Raw genomic sequence first — 26352 nt, forward strand, 5'->3', positions numbered from 1 at the left:
TCCCTGACTCTAAACTGAGCCTTCTACTATATCATGTGGCTTCTACATGTACAGAAAACTATAAATAATGATGATGGTGATGATGAAAAATAATAATAATAGGAAATGCAAGTTTAGTGGAATGCAAGTTGCTTGGATAGAGGCAGAATGGTAGAGTGGAAAAAGCAGGTTATTTGGAGTCAGAGGATCTGAGTTCAAATCATGGCTTTGTCACTGGCCTATGTGATCTTGGGCTAGTCACCTAGCTCCTGAGCCTTGTTGCATCTGTAAAATGAATAGATTGCACTTGATGCTTTCCAGGGTCCTTTTTTACCTTTGATGAATGAATGAATGAAAGAATAAACAAAATATTAAGCCCTTGCTTGTACAAGTTCTGGGGATGCAAATAGAAAAGAGTCCTTGTTTTCAAAGATCTCACATTCTTATGGTGCCTAACACAGTAGACACTTAGGTGTTTGTCAGCTGACTGACTTGACATTCTAATGATGGTCTACCAGCTTATAGTGATTACTGGGACTATTTTGTTTCTGACTCTCAATTCCAGGGCTTACCTACCTCAGTTCCTGGCACACAGGAGCCACTGAATATTCACTGGGTTAGACCATAACATTTGAGATTTTACCAAGTGCTTTATATCTTGTATCTCATTTCTTCCTAATTTAGGTTCTGTGACAGGGCCACTCCCCTAACTGAGAACTTACACTTATGAGTTGGGTTCAGAGAGCAGTTCACTATTCAGGATTCTAGGCTTAATTCTGAGGGGTTAGGTTTCTAAGACTGATTATCAGCAAATAGTCTCAATTGATTTTACTAAAGGTATTTATTAAGATGATATAACAAGGACAAAAATACCCCCCCCCCAAAGTCTGGGATGCATTTTCCCCGTGCAGACACAAGGTCCCTGGGAAGAGAGGGCTCAGACACAAAGTGCAGGGGTAGTGAGGCATGTGTGTAAATGAAATGTGTGGCAAAAGGATGCTACCTGATTCCTACCTTCTTTTGTGGGGTCCTCACGAAATTTCCTCTGGGGTGAAACATTGGTTATGGATAAATCACTGCCCTTGGCTGACTCCTTGTAGGGAGAAGCATTTCTTCTGGACTGGTTGAACCACTACCAGTTCGGGCCACTTTATCTACTGCTATTACTTTCACTCTTCCTCTAACTGTATCCCTGAAGTTTCTCTAGACTGTACGAAGATTACAAGGCTCATGTCCGGCTACATCCATCTCCACTCCTGGGGCTACTGCTGCCACTCTTGTGGACTTACTGACTCCTGTCATTGGTGGGACTTCTGGTGGGATTCTACGTTCTCCTATGTGAAGCTGCCCAGGTGCTGGAGAGACAGGAAGCCCTCACCCCGAGTAATCCTCTCTCAAGGGCTTGACTGGAGGCCCTCTCTTATGCACTGTTATGGGCTGCTTTTGAACTTCCTGACTCCCAGAGTGGTTACTTGTTTTACACATTGCCCCATGATGTATCTGTTTGCTTCAGCCAATCACAAGAGGTTTCCTATGTGCCTTTAGTGATTAAAGCACATTAATCCTTTGAAATGAGTCAAGGTCTTGTTCAATCTAGTTTATTCTTTTGTTTGACTCAGTCGTCTAAGATTTCTGTGAATATTGATTGGGATGGAAAACACTGAAAACAACCCTCTGAGGTCATGGATCAATTGTATTTGTCCCATTTTAATCACAGAGTTATAGATTTGTAGCTGAAGGAACCTGAGAGGCCATCTAGTTCTTCGTTTTACGGATGAAACAATCGAGGCCCATAGAAGCATAGCAAGGACCCTTGGGTAATAAGTGGCAGAGTTGGGATTTGAACTCAAGTCCACGAACTCTAAACATGAAGGCTTTTCCTACTGTGCCTCCATAGGTTTTGTGAAAGAGAGAACTGGCCTTCAATCCAGTGCTCTTTCCATGATACTACAGCTGCCTACAGCGTGGCCAATGTGGCATCATTCTCATCGCCCAGAACCCAAAAGGAACTAATTTCATTATCTGGTGCTCAGACACTTAAGAACACTTAATAATAATAATAGCTAGTATTTATATGGTGCTTCAATGTTTATAAAATGCCTTACACATATTATCTCATTTGATGATCACACATGAAGAGTTAGTAAGGGAGTGCTATTATCAGTTCCTGAGGAAACTGAGGCAGGCTGTAGTTAAATGACCTGCTCAGCATCAATAGGACATTTCTGTGATTGAATCTGAATCAGGCTTTCCTGACTCCAGGCCCAACGTTCTGGCCACTGTGACACCAACTATCCCTCATTAAGTATTTATTTGAGTAGATGCTATGAGTATAAAACAGACATGAATACATGTTACAGACCCTATGTAAGAACCAGTTCATTTGCAACTGGGACCGAATGTTTGGAAATGGGCAGGAGTTTCTGCCTAAACACAACAAACATTGAGGGGCCATTTAAAACCATGAGAACAATCGACTTGGACTCTAGATAAATGGGATCAGTGAATTCTCACCCAAGTGGCCAGTCTTTTGAACTCATCTCAGAGCATGAATGTGTACAAGTAAGATAAGAAAATATATGTACCCAATGAGATAACATGTAAAGAGCTTTGTAAGTCCTATGTAACGGTGAGCTATTTTTTGCTCTCCTGGTCAGCTGCCCTTTTCTCACTTCAGAGCACTCTCATAAGCTTGTCATCATGGAGGGAATGCATTCGTTCCCACCCCACTTCCCTCTGTCTTGAATAATCCTTATCTTCCTTAAAAACTCCCCTGAGATTCCCTTTCCTGTGACCTCCCCATTTATTATGGTTCTCACATTCTTTTATTACCTATTATTTATGTGTCTGTATGCATGTAGTGTCCCACAAGTGGAGAATAAGTGGGCAGGGATAATTTCATTTTTGTCTGTGATTCTAGTCAGTCCTTAAAAGCCATTATTTGACCCTCACAAGAACCAGCTGAGTAGTTTGTGCATCATAGGTGCTGAATAAGTGTATGACAAATAAATGGAGAAGAGACTTTCAAAACTATTGTCTTCTCTTGGTATTCGAGTAGAGCTTAAGATTCAGTCTTCTGAAGAAGGCCTTTCCTAGTCTCCCTTGCTGCAAATGTCTGCCCTGCTAAGGTTAACTTCCATCTATTCTCATTTATCTTGTATGTCATTGACTGGGTGTTGCCTCAGACAGACTGAGGCCTGGGAAATGACCTTAATTTAGGAAGGCCAAGGTCATCTGTTCCATCCCAGGCCATCACCAGTTGTCTCGATAGAAGAGATAACGAGACCGATGGTTTTGTACCTCTCTGCTTCACTTAAGTCCAGTTCACATGTCTGTCAGGACATCATCCTCTTCTTTGAAAACAAAAAACAACCACAATGCACTTTCTGTCTTCCTGATAGACTATAAGCTTTTTGAGGGCAGAGATAATTTTTTTGCTCTTTTATTTTGTATTTTCAATACTTGCTATAGTTCTTGAAGAGATAGTAGACACAATGCATGTTGATTGGAATCTGGCATCAGAATGTTATGGAGAAGGAATAGTGGATTTGGAGTCAGGAAGAACTGAGTTCCAATTCCAACTCTGCTATTGCGTACTGGGGTAGACTGGTAAACATTCAGGCTACCCCACTGGACCATGATCTTCTGGAGGGCAGGAACCATTTTTGCTTTTTTTTTGTAGCCCTTGATCTTAGTATAATGTGTACTATAAAAAAATTGAATAAAGTAAGGCATTCAACTTTATTCAAACTACAGGCTCCCAGCTACTTGCAATTTGCCAAAAAGAAAATAAATAAACGTAAAACCTTCAACAAAATAAGGATTCTAAAACCTTATTTTATTCTATACCCCTTTCTGAAGTCTTTTTTGTCTATGATAGTTTTTAAATATGGTCTAGTTTGTATACATAGACAATGTGTGTTCTGCTTTTTTATTGACTCTGTTGGTCCTTCATTACAACCTATAAATCTTTTCACATTTGTCATTTTTTATGTTCCCATTAACCTTGGCTAGGTTTCTTTGTCAGTGACTAGTGAGGAAGGGACTTTTCTCCACCCAATTGGGCTAAGAACCAAAAAAACATGAGAACTGCTGCCAGGAAGGATGACAAATGAGAATCTTGTCTTTTGGAAGATCCTAGCTGCAGGCAATTAGAGTCTGAACCCAGAAGCTGGGAATAGGGCTCCAGCAATTCAGCTCATCTGGAATCTCAGCAGGACCCAGGGATCCATCATGGAGATTTATGGTAACAATGACTGTTAGGAAAATGTCCACTACAGATGCCCAGTCACCAGTATGATCCAGAATATTTTATAAAGGGTGTGTCTACTGGCGAGAGCTGTAACAGTTGTGACAATGATCTAGAGAATTTCTCCCTCTCCCCTCTAACATTTGCTCTTGAGAAAATGAATGGTGCCTATAGGTATTATTTATTGAGTCACCTGATTGAGTTCAGATAATAATTATCCAACTTCTCATCCTTGCTGTGTAGATACTTGCATTTTACAGAGTAACAGTGGATGGACTGGGCTTGAAATTAGTATGGTCTGTATTCAAATATTGTGTTTGACACTTTCTAACCATGTGACCCCATGCATGCCACTTAGGCTTTATCAGTCTCAGTTTCCTCCTCTGTGAAATGGCAATAGCAAGATCAGTATCTACCTTGTAGCTTACTTATCTTAGGGCTTAAATGAGATGGTGTTTATAAAGGGCTCCCTAAACTGTAAAGTTGGCATCTGACGCAGGATGCCATGCCGTCTCTTGTTAGACATTACTAAATAACTCTTGGTTTGAGTTTGGATGTCTCCACTCACAAAGAAACCAGCAGTTGATGGACTTTGAGTCAATTTTCCCAAGACAGGATGAAATTCAAGGTTACCACTCCTGAAAAAAATAACTCGGATGCTTTAATGTTCCTTCAGACATTTAAGTTAAAAGACTTTATTGCTAAATCCTTTTTGTCAAACTTTACTGTTCCTTTGTGAAGCAAGATCTCTTTGCTCTAAAAATATTTCTATGAACTTTAAACCTATTATATTTTCTGAGGACATCTATCATATAATCTTCCTCTTTTTTGAGGAGAAAGTATTGATCTTTCTATAGCTGCCTTGGGGTGATGAACGCTGTATCTCAATAACATTGCACTGCTTATGTTGGATACTTCCTAGAATCAGGGATTCTTCTTAAGTGTGTGTGTGTGTGTGTGTGTGTGTATGTGAAAGACCCCTTTGACAATCTGGGCCCTTTCTCAGAATACTGTTTTCAAATGTATAAGGCAAAATGCATAAGATGGCAAAGGAAACCAATTATGCTGAAATGTAATGATGAAATATTAAAACCAAAGCAACCTCATAGATCCAAGGTTAAGAACTGCCCCAGGCCTGCTCCTGTCTGTCTTAGTGTGCAGACAGTATAGGTGGATCACTATTGTGAAGGGATTAATTTGTTGTTACTGTTGTTGTTAAGGGTTCATTAATATTATCATCAAATGCAGAAGACAGTAGGACTAACCTGGTGGTTTATAAAAGGAACTCAGCACTGAGCCAGGAATGAAGGTTTCCCAGATCTCTTTTAGCTTTTAACATTCTGACATTCCCACGTTCTGACCCTACAGTGTCTGTATTTCTAATTGGAAACACTAGGTGGCGCCAATACACAGCTGATCCAGGCTGGACCAGCGACCTCACATCCCACTTCTCCATTATCAACTGAGCTAACCAGGCCATGTCTGCACTTCTGAGGTGGAATAGAAATGGTCCATGTGATGGATGAATGCCTCCGCTCTGAAGGATCCAGAAAAGGGAAAAAAGTCCCTAAGCCACCTACCCCTTTTTTCCTATTTGTTTGTGGAGGTGGGAGTAGAATGGGTTGGGCTTCCTCCCCTCTGCGCTGGACTACTGTGGAGCTCTCCTAACTAGTCTCCCTGCCTCTTCTCTCCCCTCTCCAGTCCATCCTCTGCTCAGCTTCCTCATCCGTGACAGAGCTGGTGCTGCTCGGGAGGGTCCAGCGCTTCCCTCTTTTGACCTGGAGATCAGTTACAAACTCTTTGGATTGGTACCTTACCCTTCCAGGCTTCTCACTCTACTCCTCTTCAAGCGTTCTTTGTTCCACTAGAATCATTGATGTTCCCTGAACGTGACACTCTCTCCCATCTCCGTGGGTTTGCACATGTGACTCCCATGCCTGGAATGCATTTGACTCTGAAAGATTTGCAAGGAGTTTTACAAATATCTGGTCCTCACAATGACTCTGAGAGGTAGGGGCTGTTATCATTAACCCCATTTCACCCATGAGGAAACTGAAGCAAACAGAAGTTAAATGACTTGCCTAGGCTCTTATGGCTAATATATGTCTGAGGCTGGATTTGAACTCAAGTCTTCCAGAGCCCAGGTCCTACATTCTATCTACTGCACCAATCAACAATTGAGTGCCCACTGTGCTAAACACTTAGCTGCCTCTTTTTTTGTGTCTACTCCCTTGGAAACTTTAGCTTTCTTTAAAGCTCACCTCAACTATCCTCTCCTACATGGTGCCTGCTTGATGCCCCAAGGCCTTAATGTCCTCTCCTCGAAAGTTACATATTTTAAATTCAATTTTCTCCGAACCTTCTGTTTGCCTCGGCAGAATATCAGGCCCTTGAGAGTAAGGACTATCAAATCCCCAGATTCTGACGCAGAGCCCGGCACATAGTAAGAAATAAATGTTTGTTGAACGAATGGATATGCATAAGGCAAAGTGGGTTGTATGTAAAGCATTTTGATAATGTTCAAGCCTTATATAAATGTCAGCTGAGGAAGGAAAGTGCAGTGGTTAGAGGGGTGACCTCAGGACTAAGAAGAGCTGGGATTCCTCCTCTTACTTGTTCTGGCTGTGTGACACTGGGTCAGACACTTAACCTCTCTGTTCTCTGGACTTCTGTCTACAACCATCGTTTGCAGAGAAGGTGCCTCCTCACATTGTAGAGAGAGTCTCTTCCCCGGGTGGTTACCTGCACTAAGGGCATCCTGGGTTTGGACAAAAAAAGAAGTGGCTATCAACGCTTTCGGTAGAGCACCAACCTGAAGGTTTCCCGCGAGTCCGCAGGCTAGGAACACATCGAGCCACCGTTGCAGCCTCTGACATCTAAAGTATTGGGACCGATTTAAAACCCTGAGAGTCGCGCAGTGGGGGAACTTTGGGAAGTGGGATGAGGCTTTGCTCCGGCTTTCATGTCGCCTGCTCCTTTGTTCTCCGCCCCCCCCGCCCCACCCCTCTGCCTCCCCAAGCTCTTCAGTGGGGCATTACTCCGTTACACCTGCCTGATCCCAGTTCAGCCAAGCATTTATTAAAGGCTCACTGTGCCAGGCACTAAAACGAAACCGTGCCGGGCCTCAGGGAGCCGACATTCCACCCTCCTGGACTTTTCTGCCAATTGATGGGCACGCTTTCAGCAAAGACAAAGTAATGTGGTCTGGAGAAAAGCCGTCGCGTGTTAAGGTCCCCAGAAGTCACCCAATGCATCCAATCCCTTGATGGAGAGGAAAAGTTACTTTCCCAAGGTCACACAGCTAGTGAACCCTAGAGCCCCATCTCCGTATTTTAGTTTAATGCTCTCTCCACCGCATTTCCTATCGAGATTAAGCCCACTCAGTTCCTCGTTAAAATGACTGTATTTTCATCCTTAACTGATTTCCAAGTCACATATGATCCCATTAATCCACAATGATGACCAGAAATGGACTTCACTATCGGGAGCAGGAACTTGGCTTTGGGCCAGAGCAACCCTCAAGGTCCCTGACATACACTTAAGCGGCTTATAATCTTGGAGCATTGTGATTAATAGCTCCAGGTTGGGGTGGGGAGAGTTAGCCTTCCGAGGTCCTCCGTGGTCACTGAGTCTGCTTTGAGACGGTCAGCCACTGACAACTTCAAGAGCAGAGGCAATCGCAGTCGGTTCCTTCCTAAGGACTAGAACTCCAGCTCCTGGGATGCCCCCACCTCTTTTCCCCTGGCTTTCATCACTCCAAGGTCATTGGACTTCACCTCCGCCTCAGCTAATTCTACTTCCTTCCCTCTCTCTTCCAGGGCTTTCTCAGTGATCACATGAAATTCACCATTCTATTCTCCTCCCTCTGCCTGTCTTCCTCTGGCAACTTCTCCTTATTCTATTTTTGAACCAAATCCTTAGCAAGTATAATGTGAGAGATACTTTTATATCAAAGACTGGCAGGGGGGTTAAGAATGGGGAACCTGGGGTCAGGGAGGACCTGAGTTCCAATCTCTGGGAGACACTAGCTGTGTGATAATGGGAGTTATTTAACCTCTCTGAGATTCACTGTAAAGTGAAGGGATTAGACTAGATTTAGTGTAGTAGAAAGAATGCTAGATTTGAAGGCAGAGAACCTGAGTTTCAAATCCTGACTGCCATTTCCTATCTGCATAGTATTATTTCCCATATACCTCTGTAAGTTACAGATGCTTCCTCTGAAAATGAGCTGGTTGCATTAGATAAATCTGGGATCCTGTGGTTGGTCAGAAGGTTGCTGTGTTCTATTTTCCAGTCTGATGTATGCCCTTTGAGGGAAAGAATTGTTTCATTTATGTCCTTGTATCCCGAGCTCTTTGAACAGTGCCTGGCATGTTATAGCCAGCACCTGAACATTTGGTGAACTGAATTAAGTTGTGGCAGCATTTATGTACTGGTTAGATGTGTCTAACACGGTGGTGTCTAACAGGGTGGTGGTCAATGCTATTTATGATCAATTGCCTCTCTTCATAGTCATCACCTTGCTGAACTAGGTTGTTTTGGAGACGTTAAAAATAATTGCTAGCATTTATATATTACTTTAAGGTTTCAGAGTGTTTTACAAATATGATCTCCTTTTATTCTACAACGACCCTGAGAGATAGGTCCTATTATCCCCATTTATAGATGAGGAAACTCAAGCAGGTTAAGTGACTTGCCCAGGGTCACAAAGCTAGGAAACATCTGAGTCTGGATTTGAACTTAGGTCTTCCTGCTTTCAGGTCTAGCCATCTATCCACCGCATCACCTAGCTAGCTGTGGCAACTGCATGCATTATATCTCTAAAGTGGCATTAACTTTGACCATTGTGCTAATTGGGCGGTGATATGTCTGCATATAGAGAGCTGGCTCTGAAATGACTCCCACGTTGGTAACCCATCATTTCCTGTTTGTATAAAGATAGTGTGTGTGTGTGTGTGTGTGTGTGTGTGTGTGTTCAGGGCTTGCTTGCAATACACAGACCCTCTCCATTCTCTTTAGGAAGAAGGCATCCATGATACGAGGTATGAGTCTTCAGAGATATTGACAAGCTTTTGGTTCCTTCTACTGTTTGGTATCAAAACTATATTTTATAGTAGAATTTTAGCCATCATTCCCTGTGCTCACCTTTACATTAAATTTATTGGGTATGACCATTCATTAGTTAAGTGGAAGAGGAAATTCTTTTTTTTTTAACTTATGGGTTAGCACATTACTGACTTCTTATTTGTGTGACCTTGGTCTAGTCACTTAGCTCCATGGGCTTCAATTTCCTCTGTAAAATGAGGGAATTAGATTACCTGGCCTCTGAGGTCCTTTCCCGTTCTATGACAATGATCCTATGTTCCCATAATCCTACAGGGTGATCTCAAAAGTTTCTTTTACCTATAAATCTCTGACCCTATGGCCTGAGGGTCTACTTTTCATCAATGTGGCTTGAGGCTTGAAAGAAGAGTGTCTGTAGATATCCATCAAAAAGGATGAGTGCCACCCCGATCTGGGTCAGGTAGACTCCCTCTTTGGAGTAGGTCTAACTGAAGTCTTATGGGGTGGGGGTGGTTCATAAGATCATAGGAGGATAAATCTGGACTGGAAAGGACTTCAAAGGCTGTCTGGTCCAATCACCTCATTTTACAGATGGGGAAACTGAGGCACAGAGTAATTTACCTAAGGTCACACAGTCATAAGTGTCAGAGAAAGCTGGGATTCAAATCCAGCTCTTATAACCCCAAGTTCCTTCTAGTATGCTGGAGCTCCTCTGCTAGTCTGGTGTGGAGATTTATCTTGGGAGAAGGTGTGCTGCCCAGCAGAAAGTGCATCCCCCTGGCACTAAGCCCCAGTTACCCCACACTAGTTCCAGCTGTGCCAGACATGCCTAACGCACCCTCATCATTTCCAAGGGTGATTATCCCAGGCAGCAATCATCCCTTCTCCATTTCAAGCCCTAGTCATTGATATCCTGTTGTGAATAATTCATTCTGTGAGCATGAAGAATTAATTTTGTTATGAGATAGCAGTTAATATAGATTTGGGACGCTGGGGAGGAACGAAAATTGACTATGTCAATATAATTTTGTCTTCCTAATGAGTCGTCTGTGTCTTCATTTAAAAAATGAAAATAGCAGCTGCATGTTTTCCTAATGTGCATCATTTCCATTAGTTCTACAAAAGTCATTGACTCAAAGGGATCCAATCCAATTTCACTGAATGCAATGCAGCATTCCTGTGCAAAGCACCTACTATGTGCAGGGCTCTATACTCAATGTTCAGGGTGTTACAAAGTTTCTCCTGCCCTCATGAAGCTTATGCAAGGTCATGTGACACATGGACAAACAGTGGTAATGAAAAATAAAACATTGCAAGGAAGGGAGTGGGGTGCTCCATGCTTTAGCCCAGTGCTTGGCACAGAGGAGGTATTTAATAAGTGCCTGTTTCCTGACTGACTGATAAATGGCGAGACTGATTAAAAGATGTCAACTGAGTTGAGTTTTAGAGGGTAGATTGAGATCTGACAGTTGGAATATTGACAAGCAATTATTAGGCACTTCTTATATGCCAGGTACTCTACTAGATGGTAAGGATAAAAACCAATCAAGTAACCAACACGCATTTATTATGCACCTGCTGTGTGATAGACGCTCTTTTAGGTGATACAGATTCAAAGACAACACTGAAACAATTCCTGTCCTCAAGGAACTTACATTCTATTAGAGAGATAAAACCTCTACATGGTAAAGCAAATATAATGGATGAATCAAACCCCCCCACCACTTATTTGGCACTTACTGTGTACCAAGCACTGTGCTAAGTAAGTGCTGGGGACACAAATAGATAAATCAGAAGGTGTCTGTCTTCAGTGAGCAGCCGTTTCAGGGAGGGGGAGAGACAACACATCTGGAGGGTTTCAGTTACAAGTCAGATGGAAGACCCCATGATCCTTCAGGTTCATTGTTAAAATGGATGGCAATGCTTCTTCTATATTGTCGTTTCCACTGATGAAGCAGTATCACTTTCAAAGGTCAGACCGTTTGGGGCTTTGGAGACAAGAACTCCAGTTCCTGGGTCTTCGGTGGCTGTGATCTTGGCAGTGGCAGGAAGAATTGTCATGTTGAGTTTCCACAAGGATGGCTCCTGGGATAGTAGATGAGGGCATCAGGTTGGGATCCTTGCTCTCTCCCAAGGTTCTTTCATGCAGGATCCTGGGAGGGTCTCCATGGGGTCTGAGGGGGGGTGGTGGCTAAGATGACAGAGGGGGTTTGACTTGCCTGGGACTGGACAGTTTCTCTTTCTCTCTCAGGTGCCTTGTGAGTGAAAAGTTGACCTGTCTGATGTGTGACCATATGAACTATATGGTATTGCATCATAGATCCAGAGCTGAAAGGGACCCCAGAGACCCTGGGCTGGTCTTCACATATGTCTCCCAGAATGTGTTGGCAAATGTTTAACAATCTACTCTGAAGACAAGGCACACTTTTACGTTTAATCTGCAACATTAACATTTTCTTTATTACTTTCTTAAGTCTAGACAATCCACAAAACAATAAATCATTCCCTGATTTGTACCATTTGTCAATTTCCAGGTTGCAAATGTTTGCACTGAAAATTTAACAATTGTCTCTAATCAGCTGGGGCAATTGGGGGGCCCAATGGATAAAGTGCCAGGTCTGGAGTCAGGAAGAACTGAGTTTAAAGCTGTATGACCTTGGGCAAGTCATTTAACCCAGTTTGTCTTAGTTTCCTCATCTGTAAAATGAGCTGGAGAAGTGTAATGGTAACGGAAATTTGAAGATCTTCCCTGCTCCTTAATAGGCTGAATGTAATCATGTGGAGCCTGTGGTGGGAGGAGTTTGCTGAACAGGTAGAGCAGGAAGGGTGGAGCAAAGATGAAAGGAAGTTGGGAGTCAGAGCAGTTAGAATGGAGGGGAAGCACAGGCAAGCAGACAGCTAGGATTGTGAGTGTTTGTTTGTGGGAAGGCCAAAGCAGGGGGAAGGCTTTGGGATGGTGTTGCCCTCTGTTGTGTTATTGTGTATAGATTTCTTTGTTGCTATGATGGTTTCGGTTTTCTGGTGTTGCCATTTGGCTCTCTGGTGTCTGAATAAATGTTTTGCTTCTGTTTTATATATGGAAAGTCTGTTATATTTTGTGATTCAGAACTATGCCAGCATATACATAGTCACCGTTGATACTGTGAATATTGCCTTGGTGATACAAGAAGGAAATGGCAAACTGCTCCAGAATCTTTGCCAAGAAAGCTCCAAATGAGATTAGAAAGAGTCAGAAACAACTGAAAAATGGCGCTGACTCCAACATACCTTGAAATCCTAGTCCAACCCCCTCATTGTAAAGATGAAGAAATAGAGGGCCATGGAGGTTAAGTGACTTGCCCAAGGTCATATAGATAGTATCAAAGATGGGAATTGAATCACAATCCTCTGATATGAGAAAGGAAGGGGGAGAGAGACAGACAGAGAGAGAGAATGAATATGAGAATGTGAATGCACCTTACTTGACCAGGGTCACGCAGCTATTAAGTGTTTGAGGTGAGATTTGGACTCAGGTCTTCCTGGCTCTAAGTCTAGTTTCATCTCCACTTCTTCGTCTATCCTTAATACGGTTTTAAGGAAACACGTCGTGGAAAACCCTTATACTGCTATCCAACATGGCATCAAACAGAGGGCAACACTGTCAGCCTGGCTCACTTACAGTTTGTCTTTTCCTCTGTGATTACATTTGTAAGTTCCTCCCTGACTACACCAGATGACAATCTGTCTAGCTTCTTTGAAAAAGAAGGAAATGGGGAAATAGAGAAATGGGGTTTGGGGAGGGAAGGGAATAAGCATTTGTGCATTTATGTATTACCTACTGTATGCCAAGCACTGGACTAAATTCTGTATAAATGAAGACTTAAAAGAATCCATGTAGTTATGCTAGAATGATACATTGGCAGGTTTTCTAGTTGGATTGATCCTGGGCCCTTGCCTGATTCAGTATGCTTTTACTAGACACAAAGATATGCCACATGATGGTCATGATAGTATCTATCTAGCTATCTATACACACATATATGTACACATACACATATACACCATGTATATTGTATGTATACATATGGTATGTGCATATATACACATATATTGCACACCCACACACACATACACACATCCCAAACAAGATTTAGAAACTGTACTCCAGTGTGTTACTGTGACCCCTGAATCGGGACCATTGTTTGCTTCAGGAGCTGTGATTTGGGGGTTGGACTTAATGGCTCCCGAGCTCTCTCCCAGTCCCAGATATTTGGCCTTTGGTGGGAGGAACTGGCTGTGTGGAAAGTCTCTTCCACTCGACTTGCCTATGGCAATGAGGGGTTGACTAAATCTATAGTTGTACAGTGTGTTCACTGGGTCATAGATTTAGAACCTTGGAAGTTGTCTGGTCCAGCCTCCTGATCTTACAAACAAAGACATGGAGGCCCAGAGAGAGAAGCAGCAGTAAATTACAGAGACAACATTTAATCCAGGTCCTCTCACTCTAAATGAGTGAGACGTAGGACGTGAACCTAACTTTTCTTGACTCCGCCATCTGCCCAAACCACCACCCATTTTTCATAAAATGCACACCTCTATTCAATAGAGAACAGAATGTACTTTTACAAAATGTGTGTATCACTAAAGAGTTCCAGTGAAAGGTACTCCTTATTGAAACTCCTTGCATATTATGCTCTAATCCAGGGTTCCTTCCCCTTTTGTGTGTCCTGTACCATTGGACAGGCAAGTAAAGCCTGTGGAACCGTTCTCAGAATCCCAGAATCATTTTAAATGACTAAAGTAAAATCCAGACAGTTACAATGAAAACCAACTATATTGGAATAAAGTAATCAAGATGTTAAAAAAAATCAACAAGTTGCGAAATTCTAGGTTCTGGACCCTAAGCAATTGTTGACCCTAGTCTTGCTGTGCCTCTGTTTCCTCAGATGTAAAATGGTGACAATAATAGCATCTGCTTCCTAGGATTGCTGTATTGTGCTTTACAAACGTTAAAGCACTGTGTATGGATTATGATTCTTACTACCTATGTTTAGTCCCACCTCTGGTCGGAGTCCGGGCTGTATAAAAAGATAGGCTTAGGCCTTTTGTAGAAATCCTTAGAATAAAGCAAGGGAGAAGCCCAAAGACCTTCCTCTCCTTGAACTGCTCTATCAGTGACAGAGGGAATGAAAAAAGGCAGAAAGACATCACATTCTGATGGCCTTCCACTCCAAGGTTTAATTCACTATGTATAAAATAGCAGGATGCATTTAATATAATTCAATTAGGCTTAATTACATTAATACTAGCATTAAATTCAGCTAAAGGTAAGTCAATGTTTTTTTTTTCTCCTAATAATACAAAAAGCTCAAGACTGGATGAGTTTAAAATAATAACTCTACAAGGGAATATGATTGAATGAATCCAAACGGACAAACATCCAAGAGTCAGCCTGGATATGAAAATTGAAACCTTGTATTGATGTCATTAAATAAATGGAAATGAATGGCCAAGTGGCTTGTCCACTCCATCACGACCATTAGACATGTCTTTAAGTGATAAAAACCTGATGGCATTCCAATTGGGTGACCTCAATTCCCCGAGAAAACATAGTCTAACCGGCTGGAATCAACCACTCTTAAACTTTCTGAGCTGGAGGCCTCGAGGGATCACAGACCAATGTTTGGGGGTCAATGGACTGTTTGGGTTTGTCCAGAGCCCAGCCAGAAGCCCCTCTGTCTACTCCTTCAACACAGTTCCATGCATTGGCATGGCCAATATTTCCATGATTTTGTCAGTTGTACTTAAAGGCCATTTGGTCTGATTCCCTCATCTTTGCTGCTTTTTATTGATGGTATTTTTCATATAAAAACTTTGTGATTTTAATTGATAACCATTTATGGGGGGCACCTGCTATATGCCAGGCATCTTATCATCCCCTGGAATGTTTAAATAGAACCCGACCTTGATGCTGTAGCCATGGTATAATGAAAAGGGTACAAATCCAGGCTACTTACTTTCTTTGTGACCTTGGGGAATTTACATAGCCATTCTCAGTCTCAGTTTCCTTTTTTCTTAAATTTTCTTTAAATTAAAAAACACAATCCATTCCTGACTCTGCTTCTGATTTTGTGCCTCAGCTGCCTTCTCATACTGGAACTCTCTAAGGACCTGTGTCTTCCTCACCCAGGAATACCCCTCTATTCCTATAAGCTCCTTCTCCTGTGGATAAGTTCCCTCCCAAGGTCCCTTTTTGGGGACCAGCCTGAGTTGGGGTTTCTTCATTCTCCTGGCTCTGATTATGACTCTCTAGACTTTACCACCATGTATGTCCCTGCATAGACACCTTCTCTTTCCCTCCCCTTCTCCACCTTTCCTGGAATACCCCTCCCCTTTTTAATTCCTGTTTAAGTGTTGTCTTTTTGTTAGAGGGTAAGCTACTTTAGGGAAGGGGCTCTTTCTTTTTTCTTGTATTTGTAGAGTACCGAGTACTCAGCTACAATGCCTGGTACTTTGTAAGTGTTTTAGAAGATTGTTGACTGACTAAGTTATTATGAGGATTCAAGGAGATAATGTCTGTAAAGCAATTTGTAAACTCCCAAACAACAGCTAAGTGGAGAGAGTTCTTGCCTCTGGAGTCAGAGGACCTGAGTTCAAATTCTTCTTCAAATGCTTATTGTTGGTAGGACTTTGGAGAATTCAGTTAACATCTCTGGGGTCTCAGTTTCCTTGCTTGTCAAAGGAAAATATTGTTCTGAATGGCATCTGAGCTCCCTTCTAAACCTATAACTATGGATTATAATGAAACAGCAGGACTCTTACTCATGTTTTTATTATTACAATGAAATAGTAATTCCCTCAGCCTATTATTAAGCAGGCAGAATAGTGTCCTGGTCTCAGCCTCAGGAAGCCGTCTCTGACACACCCTGACTGTGTGACCCTGAGCAAGTCACCTTCTCTGAGCTTCAGGGCAGAGGTGGGATACACCTAGCCAGCAACTCCCTTCAGAGGCAGAGATTAGGTGTAATCTAATTAGACGTAATCTAAACTGATTAGATGTAAGGGGGAAATAGTGAACAAAATAAATAAACATACAATAAAGCATGGATAACCTTAGGTTTTAAAACTAAGTCAACATGAAGCTCATGAGGGTCCTTCTGTATGGGTGAGGGGCCCCATCTTGGTTTGGGCTCCAGGTCACTCTCTAGGAATGTAAGTTGCAGAAAAGGCACCACCACATGTTGAGAGAGGGAATACCAGGTCTAGTTCCCAATCCTCATTTCTATGTCTGTTATTATACATTGAGCTGACACAAGGAAGATGTGTCATGCACAGTGGACTATTGGACAGAGGTCTGGACTGAGTTAGGAAGACCTGAGTTGGAATTCAACCTCAGATGCTGACTAGCTGTGTGACCTTGGCCTAGTCACTTAACCACTTCTGTGCTTCCCCATCTATAAGATGAGGGCATTGGGCTCAATGGCCTTTAATGTCCTTTTCATCTCTAAATATATGATCCCATGATTCATCTTAGGGGGTTACTAAGGGTCTATTTCTTTGTTTTAAAACTAATTAATTTTTAGTTTTCACCATGCACTTTTATAAGATTTTGAGTTCTAAATTTTCCCCCCTTCCCTCCTCTTCCCCCTTCCCAAGGCGCCATGTAATTTGATATAGGCTATACACATATGATCATCTTTTTTATTTTGTCTTTTTGGAGGGCAAGTGGAGTTAAGTGACTTGCCCAAGGTCACACATATAATCATCTTAAACATTTCCACATTGGTCATGTTGTGAGAGAAGAATCAGAACAAAAGGGAAAAAACTACAAGAAAGAAAGAACAAAAACCAAACCAAAACAAAAAAGAAAATGGTCTGCTTCGATCTGCGTTGATTCCATAGTTCTTTCTCTGACTGTGGACAGCATCTTCCATGGTGAGTCTTCTGGAGTTGTCTTAGATCATTGCATTGCTGAGAAGAGCCAAGTCCATCCAAGTCGGTCATCACACAACGGGCTCTTACTGTGTGCAGGGTTCTCCTGGTTCTGCTCACTTCACCGAGAGCTTATTTCTACAACATTTGTGTGATAACCTTCTCCCCACACCCAGGGACGTTATGGATGCCCCCGGGGTATTCGTGCTTAATTCAGCCAAGTTACTGTGGAGGAAGTATACATTTCCAAGAAAACATCATCAGCTCTCAAGCCGCAGCAAATCACATGACTCGTTCCCGGAGCACCCAAGGCATTATATGACACTATAAGGGAAATATGTAGCACTCTGAGTCTCCTAATTAGCTGTTGGAAACCGCACCTCTCTCCAACCAACCAACCAATATGCATTTATTAAGTGCCTACTGTGTGCCGGGCACTCTTCTAGCCCTGAGCTGTTCTCACAGAAGCTACCCAGCTCTCTGGGGCGACTCCCAAACAGGATGGGGACACAGTTAGAGGTTTAACTGAGTTACCAAAGATGAGGACACTGGCTTCCTTTCCTACTGCAGCTGCTCACGATCGCCCCGCTCTTCACACACATGTTCAGCGAAACTACGCCCGGTGGGCTCTTTATTCCGAAGCATTCTGAGACATCTAGCCTGGGTCTCCACAGAGGCGCATGGGTCAGGGATTCTCCAGTGAGTTCGACTGTTCATCAATACTGATATCCGGCTGTGTCCAGGACGATTTGGAAGCAGTTTTTCAGGTGATGGTGAAGATAGAAAACTGTACATGACACATTTTATAACTCACAAAGCGTTTTCCATGTTTAATTGTACCAGACCTATGAGGAAGGCAGGACAATGCGTAGTACTTTGGTAGGTTAGTGATTTCATGGCATTCCTCATCAGGACCATAAACGCTCACTGTCTTCTTAAAAGCAACTTTGTAGTCTGGGGACCCCTTAGGAAGGTCCATGAGGTCTAGTGATTTCCATAGTAATACTAAGAGGCTTTAATTTCTAATATGGTAAATATCAACAGATAGAGCCCCTATAGACACATCCACAGTCGTCCCCTTCTCTACTCTGCCATGCAGAGATGGATCTTCAGAATTTTCAAGGGTGAAAGATGCTAAAACCATGTATCTCCCCGGCTCTCATTTTTCACTATGGGGGATGGGAATTCTCATTCATCTGGCTACATTCCAGAATGTGTCCACTTGGGAACTGCTGCTGGCGCCTTCTCTCCGGGACCATCTTCCGTTTGCATTGAAGTCCCATTAGAATGTAAGCTCCTTGAGGGAGGGAATATTTTTGCCTGCCTTTGTTTCTGGGACATGTGTATGGATGCAGTGTTGGATTTAGAGTTGGGGAGACTCAAGTTGAGATCCTGTTTTAGACAGGACATGCCTGTCTTAGCTGTGTGACCCTGGGTCCCCTTCATCTCCTCCTCTTTAAGAGGAGTACAGTAATTGTGCCTGCCTCCCACAGTGTTGTTATGATCCTGAACGTGCATAAAGTGCTTTGCAAACCTTCAAGTTATTATTATCAGCCCTACATTTGGCATGGTGCCTGGCACACAGTAGACACTTAATTAATGCTTGTCTGCAATGGGAACTACTGTAACCTGTCCCTCTGCCCTTGGTTCTCCATCCTTTTCACCATCCTTGCCCCTAGTGTTAGCTGGAGAGTCCCACTGGGTCTCTTGTAGACTGTAAGTGGCTTTCAGGCAGCCCCTTGAGAGTCACTGCTCTGATGGATACATGTCTCTTTTAAATGGAGTGATAGAGTCAGAGCCTGGAAGGTTTGATTTCTACCATGTGTTGGGTTTGGGAGAAAGCATACAGCAAGGGGTTATGCTAGAGAGGTGACAGAAAGGATTTCACCCCAGGAATGAATGACCCCAGGAGGCTGCATTGTTCAGAGGCAAGAGGGCTAGATTCTGAGTTCCTGGGATATGGGTTCAAATCCTGCCTTTCCCATTGACTAGCTATGGATCTTGGGTAAGCCTCTTAACTTCATTGGCTCTCAGTTTCCTCAACTATAAAATAGTGGGGTTAGATTGGTAATTTTCATCTCTAAATGTATGATTCTATGAAAAGGTGGACCAGTCATGTAAGGAGAACAAGGGATAGCTAGAGGGAGCCTGTGTGCTCCATTGCTTCCTAAGGAGGAACCCCAAGGTGGACATGGACAAGAACTGCCCAGGATGGGTCGCAATCAGCATTATTGGAGGAGTAAGGTACATGCTTGAATATGGAAAGAGTTTCTAGAGAAGACCTACACTCTCCCGGCTGCTTGGCACTCTGGGACTGTTCAGGGCCAAGCCCCTATACTTCCCTTCCTGGCCTATGAAAGACCTGTTCCTATAGATGGCTTTAGCTTCCCACCAGTTGGGTGGTTGGGCAATGAGGTAAGCCTTGCCAGCTCCCTGGGACTACTGAGAGATAATCCTGGGCTCTAGCCTTCCTTTCCAGGATTATTATAAATCCATCTTCTTCATGCACCCTTTATTCCACCCTGCTGGCTGTTCCTTACACACTATTCCACCTCTCACCTCCATGCCTTTGCACAAGGCTGTTCCCCATGCCAACAACATTCTGCCTCTTCACTTTTTGCCTCACAGAAACTCCAGATCCCTTCAAAGCTTAGCTGAAGGTCTGCCTCCTATAAGGGACCTATCCTGATGTTTTCAGTGGGTAGTGCCTTCTCCCACAATAAATTATTTTCACATTACTTCATACAGTTTTTGTTTTCACTTATCAGTGTGTGTTTCTTCCTCCATAGAATGGCCAAGGATTGTTTTCTTTTTCTCATTGTAGCATCAGGGTCTAGTACATAGTAGGGACTTAAATGCTTGTTGAATTGAGACAATTCAGCTCATTTTTGGACTGTGTTTCACAAGATTCAAGGATGGGAGACATCACTGATCTCAGGTTTATGTGATTGTTTCCTGATTTAAGTGATTCTGTCTGTCCCCAGCTGTCTCCAGAGGATAGCATTGTGAGGCAGGGACAGTTTCTGGATTTGAAGTCAGAGGACTTGGGTTCAAATCCTGGTCCTATAATTGAGGATGAATCCCTCCCCCACCCCCAACTGCCCCAATCCAAGGCCTTTCATCTCTAAAATGAGGGGTTGGAGTGGCTGACCTCTAGTGTCTCTCCCAACTTGAAAGCTGTGATCCTGAACTTTGGTGCCTGGGACTCTCACCAGGCCCCAGAGAGTGAACCCCTGGGGAAGGTCCCAGTTATCGGAGTTCAGAGCTAAAATTAGGCTGCACATGTGAAAGTGAATGCTGCGCAGACCATGTGAAGCTGAGAACTGAGTGTTTGTCTGGTGAACTTGATTAATGCAGACAGCCTATTGAGATAATTCTGGTTCTATGCCACCCCTTCCTTGGCACCTCCCTCCCCCCACACCTTCCCTTTAGCTGCCTCTAAGATGGAATCCAAACTCCTCTGGTGTTTAAGGCCATCACAACCTGCCTCCTCCAGTCTCCCTTTTCAGCCTCATTGCAGCTTAATCCCTTTCCCTGAGTGTGGTCCTGCCAGACGAGCCATCTCCCTGCTCCCCCCACGTGACTCTCCATCTCCCATCTCTGTGCCTCTGCATGTGCCCTCTGCCTTTCAGAAATTTTTGTCCAATGCTCAGCTCAAGCCCTTCCTTCTCCATGAACCCTTTCTTGTTTACCCCAGCTGCCAGAACCTGCCTCCCCCAAGTGACCTTGTTATCTATTTTGTACTTATCTTATATACATGCATATATGTACATGTTGTCTCCCCCTATGAAATGCAATCTACTCGAGGGCAGGAGCTACACAGGGCCCGCACATAACAGTAACAAATATTTGATTAATTAACTGCATGCAGGGTTTTTTGTCTGAATTAGCTGGTGTCTTTTTTAACCCTGCATTTCATTTAAGCGATGTAGAAGCAATCAAAACCTAAGCATAGCACTGTATTTTTCCCTTGCTCTGAAAACCCCAGGTGACACAGAACCATAGAACTTGACTTTCATTCCCTAAAGGGGCTGGGGGTTGGAGTCAGAGATCCTGGGTTCAAATCTCACCTCTGACACTTAGCATCTGTGGGACCTTGGGAAGTCAATCAACCTCCTTGGGCCTCAGTTTTGTGATCTATAAAAGAAGGGACCTGAACTAGCCAGGCCTCCAGAACACTTCCAGCTTTAGAGCTATTCAGTACAATGTTTTATACAAATAGGACCTTTCGATCTTTTTTGGATGCCTTTGGAATATATACCTAGCAGTGATATTCAGAGCTTCAGAGCACAATGAATGATTCATACACAGCAAGTGGAATTTACAATCCCCAAACGATGGACCTTGGGGTGGCAGGGAGAGAGGGGATGGGAGGGCAGACTCAATGCTAGCACCGTGTTTGTGTTCCCTGGAAATTCTGCATTCTTTCTGAGCCCTGATTTTTCCAACAAGGGTCACATCCCACCTACCAAACTTTAGCTATTCATCCAGTTACAGAGGGCAAAGGTTACTTATGTTCATAACAGCAATGACAGCTAGCACGTAAATGTTTGCAAAATACTTTATAAGTATTATCTCATTCTATTATTACAACAAGCCTGTGAGGTAAGGTGCTATTGTTACCCCTGTTTTACAGTTGAGAAAACTGAGGCAATTGTAGGCTAAGTGACTTGCCTAGGGTCAATCTGTTATTAATTGTCTGAGGCTGGATTTGAACTGAAGACCCGATGCTGTATCCACTGCACAATCATCTAGCTGCCTTTTAGAGAAAGATCATCTTGTCCAACCCTTTCATTTTTTAGATGAGGAAATCCATGCCCATAGAAAGGAAGCCAGTTGTCCAACATCATCTGCCTAGTTAATGGAAGAATTGGAATGTGAACTCAAGTCCCTTGGTCCCCAAGAAAAGGAATCTTCTTTGCTTTTGTCTTTGAATCCCCAGTAATTAACACAGTGCTTGACATGCAGTATGTGATTAATAAAGACTTCATTCATGCCTTCAGTTTCCATCGAAGTGTTTCTGAGACCATCTGTGTCTGTGCTCTCCATCTTCCATCTGCATTCCTGGAATGTATTCCCTCTGCCCTTGAGCCTCCAATGAATCTTTAAGACTCAGCTCAAGCCCTGCCTCCAACCCTTTCCTGATCTCCCAGCTCCGTTGTAAGACCCGAGTGGCTTGGCTTATCTCTGTGGGAGGTGCAGATGAAGGACAGATATTTATCACCACTCTCTCCTTCACACCTACCATTGTCACTGGGGACTCATCAACCACACACAACAATTAGTTCATTTTGTTTTTTAACCTAGTGGCAATGTGATGGCCCCTTAGTTCCACATGGAACCTTCTTTTGCTGCTTAATCCTATTAATTTTATTTCCCTAATATTTCTCTTAAATGACTCCTTCTCTTCTCTAATATTGCATCTTGGGGCAGGTCCTCATCACCTCATGACCAGATGATTTCATTAGCTCGCTGGTGGGTCTGCCTGCCTCAAGTCCCCCCTCTCTCTAGTGCCCCCTCTACTCAGCTGTCAAAGTGATCTTCCTAGGGTACAGGTCTGACCATGGATATCACTGCCCTCTCTTCCCTGCCCCCAACAGTGGCTCCCAATTACCTCCGGAATCAAATAGAAAATTGTTTGGTTTTTAAAGCCCTTCATAATGTGACCCCCTCTTTCCTTTCCATTCTTCTTATTTTTTACTCCTCTCTGTCTGTGTGATCTAGTGAGTGCCAAACTCTGTGCCCTTCCCTGCACATAACAATTCATTTTCCACCTGTGCTTTTTTCTCTGACTGTCCTGTATGCCTGCAGTTCTTTTCTTCCTCATGTCTCCATCCTGACTTTCTTCAAGTCTTAGCTAAAATCCAGCCTTCTCAAGAAACCTTCTCCTCCTCTTAATGCTAGTGCCTTTGCTCTGTTGATTATCTACAATCTATCTTGTATGCATCTTGTTTGTATATAACTGTTTGCATTTTATCTCCATTAGATTGTGAGTTTCTTGAGGACAGGGACTATTTTTGTCTTTGTATCTTCAGTGCTTACTTAGCACAGTGCCCAGCATATAGTAGTCACTTAATAAATGCATTTTGACCTGATGTGGCTTAGATTAAAAGAAAAGTTAGGACTGTGATTATAGTAGCTCAGATGCCCAAATTAGGAGAATTCCCCACATTTAGGCAGAGGTTTGGTTCTCAGCTCTAATTTTAATTTATATTTTAACTCTAGGTAATACCTGGACTTTTTTGGCATTAACATTTTTATTTGAAGTTTTGAGTTCCAAATTCTATCCATCCTTCCCTCCCCTTCCCTGTCCCCGAGACAGTAAGCAATCAAATACAGGTCATACATGTGCAATTATGTAAGATATTTTCATATTAGTAATTTTGTACAAAAAAGACTCAAATAAAAGAAAAAATGAAAGAAAGGAAGTGAAAAATAGCCGGCTTCAATCTGTATTCAAACAATATCAGTTCTTTCTCTGGAGGTGGATAGTATGCTTCATCATTAGCCTTTTAGGATTGTCTTGTATCATTGTATTGCTGAGAATAGCTAAGTTGTTCACAATTCTTTTTTTTTTTTTTTTGAGGACAGGGCAATTAGGGTTAAGTGACTTTCCCATGGTCACATGGCTAGTAAGTGTTAAGTGGCTGAGGTCAGATTTGAACTCAGGTCCCCCTGACTCCAGGGCTGGTGCTCTGTGCCACCTAGCTGCCCCCACAATTCGTCATAGAGAAATATTGCTGTTATTGTGTATAATGATCTCTTATTTCTGCTTACTTCACTTTGCATCAGTTCATGTAAGTCTTTCCAGGTTTTTTTTGAAGTCATCCTGCTTGTGATTTCTTATAGCACAACAATATTCCATTACAACTACACACCATAGCTCGTTTAACCATTCCTCAATTCATGGGCATCCCTTTGATTTCCTATTTTTAGCAACCCCAAAAAGAGATGCTGTAAATATTTTTGTACAAATAGGTCCTTTCCCCATTTTTGAATGTCTTTGGAATATAGACCTAGCAGGGCTATTGCTTGATCAAAAGGTATGCATAATTTTATAGCCCTTTGGGCATAGTTCCAAATGGCTCTCCAGAATGGTTGAATCAGTTCACAGCTGATGCAGTGCTTTAGTGTCCCAGTTTTCTCACATCCCCTCCAATATCCAACATTTTAATTTTTTGTCACATTAGCCAATCTTATAGGTATGAGGTGGTACCTCAGTGTTGTTTTAATTTGTATTTCTCTGATCAATAGTGATTTAGAACATTTTTTCATAGGACTATAGATAGTTTTGATTTCTTTGTTTGAAAACTACCTGTTTATATCCTTTGACCATTTATCAATTGGGGAATGACTTGTTTTTTAATTTTTTTATAAATTTGAATCAGTTCTCTATATATTTGAGAAATGAGACCTTTATCAGAGATACTTATTGCAAATTCACCCTCCTCCAGTTTTCTGCTTTCTTTATAATTTTGGTTGCATTGGTTTTGTTTGTGCAAAGACATTTTAATTTTAAAAAGTAAAAATTATCCATTTTACATTTTGTAATGCTCTCTATATCTTCTTTGGTCCTAAATTCTTCACTTATTCATAAATCTGACAGATAAACTATTTGTGTGTGGTATCACTGTGTATGTGTAAATCATGACTCCATTTTGACCTTATCTTGGTATACAGTGTGAGATGTTGGTTTATACCTAGTTTCTGCCATACTGTTTTCTAGTTTTCCCAGCAATTTCTGTCAAGCAATAAATTTTTGTTCCAAAAGCTTGGATCTTTGAGTTTATCATATATATCTGCTTACTATTGTTATTTACTATAATATAATTTGTACCTAATCTATTCCACTGATCCACCACTCTATTTCTTAGCCAGTACCAAATTGTTTTGATAATTACCACTTTATGATCATGTTTGAGATCTGGTATGGCTAGAGCACCCTCTTTCATGTTTTTTTTTTTATTGAGTCTCTTTATATCCTTGAACTTTTGTTCTTCCAGATGAGTTTTTTTTTCAAATGCTTTATTAACTTCTGATTTACATCATTTGTTTTGGCCAGATATTGAGTTAAAATTTTTCTTCCTGTTTTTCCCCTACTCCCTGCCCCAAAATAGCAGTCCCACAGGATATCCCCTCTTCCAATCTTCTCTCTCCCATATTTTCTCCCATACCCCTTTTGACTTTTCCAGTGGATCTCTATGCCCCAGTGCCTGTATATCTTATTTCCCAATTACATGTAAAATAGTATTAATAATAGTATATATATTTAAACATTTGATTTTAAAACTTTGAATTCCAGATTCATTCCCTTCCTCCCTTGTCACCCACCCTTACTGGGAAGATAAACAGTTCAGTATAGGTTGTACATGTGTGGCTAATGCAAAACAATAACATAGTAGATATATTGTAAAAGACTGACTATATTTCCCTCCCTCCTATCCCACCTCCCACTTGTTCTATTCTCTACTTTGATCCCATACCTTTTCAAAAGTGGGTGTTTCCAACTTCCCTCCCCCCCAGCCTATCCTCCCTTCCATCATCCCCCCTTCTCATCCTCTACCTCCCTACTCTCCTGTAGGGTGAGATACCCTATTTAGTGTGTATTTCATTCCCTCCTCAAGCCAAATTCAATGGGAATAAGGTTGAGCCATTCCCTTTTGCCTGCCTATTCTTACCCTCCATTGTAACCATTTTCCCTTGCCTCTTCTATATAAGATAGTTTACCCCATTCTGTCTCTCCCCATCTCCTCTCATTATATTCCTCCCTCACCTCTTAGTTTCACCTTTTAAGTATCATCCCTTCCTGTTAAATTGGTCCTGTGCCCTCTATCTATGTATACCTGTAAACATATATACACACATTCACATATGTATTCGTATGCCCATAAACCCTCATATAAAGACATATTATATATATATTCCCTTCAACTACTGAGAAAAGTTTCATAAGTTACAATTAAATTTTTTCCATGTAGGAATGTTAATAGTTCAGCTTTGATAAGTTCCTTATGATTTCTTTTCCTTTTTTTACCTTCTCATGCTTCTCTTGCTTCTTGTATCTGAATGTTAAATTTTCAATTCAACTCTGGTTTTTTCGCCAAGAATGCTTGAAAGTCCTCTATTCCACGGAATGACCATATTTTCCC

This window comes from Petaurus breviceps, unplaced genomic scaffold (genome assembly GCF_028583685.1).
Source record: "Petaurus breviceps papuanus isolate PSGF00001 unplaced genomic scaffold, PetGlider_PUasm1.0 174, whole genome shotgun sequence".
Lineage (NCBI taxonomy): Eukaryota > Metazoa > Chordata > Mammalia > Diprotodontia > Petauridae > Petaurus > Petaurus breviceps.